The sequence below is a fragment of the Petaurus breviceps genome, unplaced genomic scaffold (genome assembly GCF_028583685.1).
Source record: "Petaurus breviceps papuanus isolate PSGF00001 unplaced genomic scaffold, PetGlider_PUasm1.0 90650, whole genome shotgun sequence".
Classification (NCBI taxonomy): domain Eukaryota; kingdom Metazoa; phylum Chordata; class Mammalia; order Diprotodontia; family Petauridae; genus Petaurus; species Petaurus breviceps.
In genome coordinates, this window is record NW_027187299.1 from 6,895,925 (window position 1) to 6,903,284 (window position 7,360).

Sequence of the window (7,360 nt, forward strand, 5' to 3'; positions counted from 1 at the left end):
TTCTCTCGTCTTATCCTCACAAGAGCCCTTGTATAGCTGTAGACACAACTATTATTATCCCCGTTTTACAGATGAATAAACTGAGGATTAGAAGGCCTAAGTGGCTTTTTCAGGCTCTCACTGCTAATTAAGTGGCAGAACTTAGAATCAAATCCAGATCTTCTGGGCACAGATACACACCTCTAGACACGACAACCTTCTAACCCTGCCTGCCCAACCTCCATCTTCCACTAGTTTCCCAAATAAACCAGGAAGCCTGCTCACATTGGTCCTCTTAACCATACCTGGAAGAGCTTGCTCATTTTTTGTCTAAGGGTTCTAGAGTAGAAAGAATTCTGGGTTTTGAGGCAGAATAAGAACGGCACCATCTGACTGACATGATAGCTCATTAAAGTTTTTTTTTTGGAGGGCCAATAGGGGTTAAGTGACTTGCCCAAGGTCACACGACCAGTTTTTGTGTTTGTCTGAGATCGGATTTGAATTCAGTTCTCCTGACTCTAGGGCCGGTGCTCTATTCACTGTGCCACCTAGCCCTCCCAGCTCTTTAAAGTTTACAAAGCACTTTTACATATATTATGTGGGATGAGCCCTACGGATATTATCACCATTTAACACGTAAGGAACCTGAGACTGACTCGCTCAAGATGAAGACAGTAAGTACTGGAGGCAGGATTTGAATCCCAGGTCTCCTGAGTCTAAAATCCAGCCCCTTTCGAGATACAGAAGCGATCTCTCAGGTTGTAGCTGTGGAAATCATGGTTGCTCACGGTGAAGTCCACTACAACTCTGCAAGACAGAAACCTGGTGTTCTGTCCTGCCTCGAATAGCAGCTGTGTAACCTCTCTGTGACCCTCAGTTTCCTCATCCGTAAAATGGGGATAATAATCAAATGACAAATTATTTGTGAAGTACCTGGCAGATGTTAAGTACTATAGAAATGCTGGCTATTCTTGCTACCCGTGTTTCCCCGATAATAAGACCTATCCTGAAAATAAGCCCTCCCCTTACTGTGTAAGATTCCTCTAAAATAAGCCCTCCCCCGAAAATAAGCCCTATTGAGATTGCTACTGTAGTGAAGGTGATCCCCTGCGCTACACACTACATTACGGCACCCTCTGTATGCACCATCCAATCAGAGCTTTAGCAGTGAGCGCGTCATCCTGTTCTTCCCCAGTAATTTGCTTGCTGGCGCCATTGAGAGCAGTGCCACGGAGGAGAGCTAAGGCAGGACAACATAAAAAACTGGTATGTAAGCGGGAGTGAGGGGGCATGATGTAGGATAAAAAGGACATGATGGAGGAAAAAAGAAGAACTCAGGGGGCATGATGGAGTGAAAAGGACTGATGGTCATAATTTTATTATTCTGTCTGTTTTGACCCCCAGACATGAGTACAAAAAGGAAGAGCTATACTGTTGAGTATAAGAAAGCAATTGTAGAGGAGTCACATGGCAAGAATCTTGCAGTTTTCTGTAAAGAAAAACTTTTGGATCTTCGAATGGTCAGAAAATGGAGAGCAGATTATAATAACCTCAATCAACAGGTGGATGAGGGAAAAGGGAAAAAGTACAGGTCTGGATCAGGTCGGCAGCCCTTATATCCTGACTTGGAGATCCTCATTGGTGAATGGATTGCTGACAGGAGAGCAAAGGCCTTGGTTGTGTGCAGGGCTGATATTCAAGCATTTGCCCTTTCAATGGCACCAGAGTTTGAAATGGTCTCAGAAGGATTCAAAGCATCACAACACTGGTTGGACGGTTTCCTTCAATGGTATGAACTGTCCCTAAGAAGATCAACAACACTGTTTAAGCTGGAAGATGCTGAAGTTATTAAACGTGCACTTGCATTCAAGTCCTTTATTGATAGGATCAACATTTCCAAGTACCGAACCTGCAATATGATTGCTATAGATGAAACTGCAGTGCTTATGGGACAAGGATCTCAAACAACAATTCATCACAGGGGTGCAACGTCAACCTACATTCCCACCACTGGCTATGAAAGTGTCACAAGTCACCTGTGTTTTGGCAATTCGTTTGGATGGAAAGAAAGCCACACCTCTAATCATCAGTAAGGGCAAGAAAGATAAGATTGAAAGTGTATCTGGCATTTACGTTCAAGGTTGAGAAGCAGCTGAGATTGAATAAGAAAGAACCTGGGGCTTGTGCCTAAACTTGAATCCAAGCTCTGTGGATTCCTATCATACCTGAGCCCATGGGAGTCATGCAGTCTCCTTAAGCCTCAGTTTTCTCATCTGTAAAATGGGTGTGATAATTCTTACACTAAAAAAGTGTGGCATAGTGGATAGAATACATGCCTTGGGGTAAAGAAGACCTACGTGCAAGACCTGCCTCTGACATTGCCCATAAATGGGCAAGTCACTTAAACTCCTGGTGTCCCAGAATGAGAAGAAAAGGGAGGAAGTTTCAATGCTGATGAAATAATAGGTCCAGACCATCACCAATATCATCAGGGCGATTGCTCCAGCTCTGTTACGAAAAACTCCCTCCTTACTCTCAGTTGCCTCTCCCCTCTAATTAGAGAGCAGAGCAAACAAACCAAAAAACTGCCCCAAAGCCTCCCTTTATAGAGTGCTCAGAATTTTCCAGCCATCTCTCCCATTTCCTATTAGCTTCTCTGCTGACTCTACGAACATCATAACCCCTGAGCTTTGTACTAACTGGTCTGGTCCCCTCCCTCCTTTCAGCTTCCTTTTGTATACTGTCTCCCCCATAAGATTTCAATTCCTTAAGGACAGGGACAATCTTTCTTCTAGTATTATTAGTATCCCCAAGCCCTTTGTAGGCGCCTGGCACTTAGAGCTTAATAAATGCATATTGACTATTGACAATCCCTGCTCTCAGACCTTTGCAGGACTTAAAAGAATTGTTTTGTTGTACAGAAGTGAGCTATCATTTTCGTGGGTTCTCTCCCTCTGTAGTGCAGGTGACTATCTCAACTCTTCTGATGATACCTTTTGATCCAGCAATATTAGATCTGTATCCTAAAGAGATCATAGAAAAGAGAAAAGGACCCACATGTACAAAAATATTTATAGTAGCTCTTTTTGTGGTGGCCAAGCACTGGAAACTGAGGGGATTGCCCATAATTGGGGCATGGCTGAGCAAGTTGTGGTATATGAATATAATATAATACTGGTGTTCCATAAGACATGGTGAACATACAGACTTCAGAAAAAAAACATGGAAAGACTTACATAAACTGATGCTGAGTGAAGTGAGCAGAACCAGGAGAATATTATACACAGTAACAGCAACACTGTAGGATGACCAGCTGTAAGGGTTATGGGATTTAAAGATCTTCCATGCCCCGTTGGACTTGCTGACGTAGCAGGAAGGGGCGGAGCAAGAGGAAGCGGAAGCCAAGCTAGCGTTCCTGCGGTGGCTGGCGGTGGTGGTGACGGCGGCAGCAGCAGAGGCAGCGGCAGCACGAAGCCCTTTTTGAGTTAGGACTGCTAAGTTAGGACTGCTAAGGACTTTCTGCTAAGGACTCCTGCTGAGGACTGCCAGGGGCCGGAGCTGCTGGGAGCACGCTTCCTGGACGCTGGGTGGTTGCTGTGAGTGGGGAGAGGAGGACCTTTGCCTGAGGTAGCCTGTTCTGTTTTAAAGGCTTGAAAATGTGGGTGCTTTCTACTTTATCTACCTGTGCCAATGTCATAACTACTCTGATGGCTTTCACTTTCTGGTTTTGGGACTCAGTCTTTTGGTATCTTAATAAATTTTCTAGTTTATTTCCCCAAATGGCAAATATGATGTATTTTGTAATGGATAATTATATCAGCATATTTGCAATCTCTATAGGCATTGTGAATATGGCATTGCTGATACACCAGCTCTGGTAGACTTAGCTTACTTAGCTTACAATGATCCAAGATAATTCCAAAAGACTCAAGATGTAATATGCTATCCACATCTAGAGAAAGAACTTATGCAATATGAACGCAGAATGAAGCACAATATTTTCTCTTTTTTTCTTTCTCATGGTTTTCCCCTTTTGTTCTGATTCTTTTTTTTACAAAATGACTAATGTGAAAATATGTTTAATATGATTGTACATTTCTAGACTATATCTTTGTAATGTAATGCCAAGGAAAGGCAACTTCCCAAGGTTCAAAATACCAGCATAGGTGCTCTCCATTTTACTCAGTGACAAACCAAGAATAGAGAAGATCAAAACATGACATCATTCAAAATACAGCATTTACTAAGTGTGATTAAATAATCTCCTAGTACTACCCCACCCCAGGACCTTCCAATCATTCAATTACAAAGTCCCTGTTCTAAATACTACTCCACCCCTAGGCTGTACCTTCATTTGGTCCATCACAAAACCCCTCTTCCCAAATAGAGATTAGTTTCCAAACATAAGTAAAGTACATTCATTTGTTCAACCATAGAACACAAAAAGGTCAAAAGTTCCCCACCCCTGGATCACAATTGAATCTACCCCAGAGTTACAACAAGTTTAAGCATAGCACTTAATACCCAAATGGAGGTCTTTTCTTCATCTTGACATGAGGCAAGTTCTCAGCAATTTTAGTTCCTGGGGAGACAAGGCTTAGCAAGGCCACAAGATACATTGCCAGTCTCTTCATTAATTCATCCTCTGCTGCAGAACAGTCCTAGGACCCCTGAAAACATTAGCAAAACCCTCTTCCAGGATTTCTGTAAACATACAACAAGAAAATCCTTCTTCAGGGCTTCTGAACCAACAGAAAGGTTCTCAGACCCCTGCAACAACAGCACTTCCTTCACCAGTGGACAGTATTCATTCTCTGTCTGCAGGACAGTCTCAGTAGCTCTGAACCAACAGAAAGGCTCCCAGACCCCTGCAACAACAGCACTGCCCTTCACCAGTGGACAGTATTCACTCTCTGTCTGCAGGACAGTCTCAGGAGCTCTTAGCCAACAGCCAGGTTCCAGGGCCTCTTCAACAACAGGACTGTCTTTCACCAGTGGACAAATCTGGCAAAACAACATTAAAACAGACAGACAAAGTACCAGCAAAACAGCTATGTCTCCTCAGTCCTTGGCAGCTCCAGGGGCAAGTCTCAAAAGTACAGGGCAATTCAAAGTGGCACTCAGCAATCCTCTCAGTCTCTCTCTGCCTCCACGAGGGTGCTGCTTCCAAAAAGTTCTTCTGCCTCTCTCTTGTGTCTCTCCAAATCTACATCACCAGCTCCTCCCAGTTCAGGACTCTCTTTTCAAGTCAACCAGTCCATCCCACAGGTGGGATTAACAAGCTCTGGGTTTAACACAATCAGTTTGAAAACCAAGACAATACAGGGGGATCTTTATATTCCATTACTATCACAATCTTGAGGAAGGTAGAAGGAAGGGAAGGAGAAAAAGTTTGGAACTCTAAATCTAATAAAAGTGAATGTTGAAAACAATTTTTACATGTAATTGGAAAAAATAAAATATTATTAAGAAAAAATAAAGTCTTCTGATGGGTACTTCATGCTAACATAGAGTCAACCTTGGGTTCTGGAAAGTTATGCTCTCAGAACATAAACCCTACTAAGGTCCTACCAAGTCAGAAATTCTTCAAGTACAAGCCAAGCAAAGTCTGAGAGACAGCTGAGTTAGGTTCAGAGTGGTTTAATGTCAGGAGGTTGATTAGTAGGGATGAATGTTTTTAGCCAAAACAAATTGTGAACCTTCCACCCGGAGGGTTATGATCTAAAGTCACTGATTTCTCTAATTAGTATTCCCATTTCCTTTCCCTCTTAAAAAAAATGAAGTTGTCTTTACTAATCTTCGTACTGTTTCCTCTCAATAAAATGTAAGCATTTGAAGGGCAGTGGTTTTTGTTTGCTTTTTCTTTTTGCTTATTTTTGTTTTGTTTTTTGTATTCTTGGGCTTAGCACGGTGTCTGACTCTTAATAAACACTTACTAACTGCTTGCCTTGAATTAAGGAAAGGACCTAAGCTCTAATGAAATCATGGCTCATTTGACAAAAGTATTGAAGAATAAAAGTATATATGATAAAAAGCTCTAGGAAAGTTAATCTGGGAGCAGTGTTCAGAATAGCCTGGATAGTGAAGAAACTGGATACTATGAAACTACTCAGGAAATTATAACTCTAATTCACTTCATTAATTGGTACACACATTGTGTGTGGTTTGTCTTTTGTTCTTGAAGATGATGACATGACTTGCAAGTGAAATGGATTTAAGTGAGGGAGGGCTCTGCAAAGTCACCAGCCTTACTTCCTCCTCCAGAGCCATCTGGGTCTGGTGGCCAGATATAGATCAGGACAAGTGGAGTTGGCTCATCGGTACACACATAGGGCCTTAATAAAAGGTTATGGGTGTTCCTTCTGTAACAGGTCCCCCTACTTTGAAGCATGTAAAGATATTTCTGCTTCTTTCTGGGGGACTTTGTAGAAACTTGAGGCTATGATGAGTTGAATCTCTGTTGGGTACTGAACTAGCTTAAAAGCAGATGTCACACCGACTAGAAGAGTTGGCTTCCAGCTAATGGCTCTCTTGCTTTCTACATTCTAGCCACAAGGTATAACTCATAAATAAGAGGAGGACCTTCAAAAGCCCTTATTTCTGTAACGGCAACAAGGGACTGCTGCTCCCCACGTGGAACAAGGGACTAGCCTGGGATGTGTTTCCTTCCTTTAGCCTAACCTGTAAAAGTCTCTGGAAGGTCTGTGAGTGGGGTGAGAAACAGTAGATCTGTGCCTTCAGCAGCAGTGGTAATAAACTGACAGCAAAGAAAGCATCGCCACCAGAGAGAAAGTAAGACCACTAGGAAGATCAGACTGTGCCCAGTAGAAGTGAAATGTAAATGGCTAATTAGCAAGCTTACAAAGAAACTGTGTACCAAAGACGCTTGAATATTAGCTTTCCTACTGAAATCAGTACATTGGTACTGATGTGATACCAATAAGTTACTAGATTCTGTTCTAATCAGTCTAGAATTCTTTTTTGCTTATTAGTAGTATGTTTTTCATAAGAATGCTGTGAGGCTCAAATGTTTCTCTGAATTTCTTATTGGTCATTTTTTACAGCAAAATAATATTCCAATCTTTTTTTAAATCTGGATCTATAATTTCATGTGTATAGTCTGCTGGGGGCACTGAGAGATTCATTCACTTGCTCAGAGTCAGGAAGCCTATGAGGAATAGGTGGGACTTGAACCCAGGTTTTCCTTAAGCCAATATTCTATCCACTATACTATGTTGGGTCTCTCTACTATATTCATACATCATAGTTTTTTCAACCCCTGCCCAATTTATAAAAATCCACCTTGTTTCTGGTTCTTTATGGCTACAAAGAGTGCTGCTATGCATATTTTAGTATATATGAGGGTTTTGCTTCTATATTT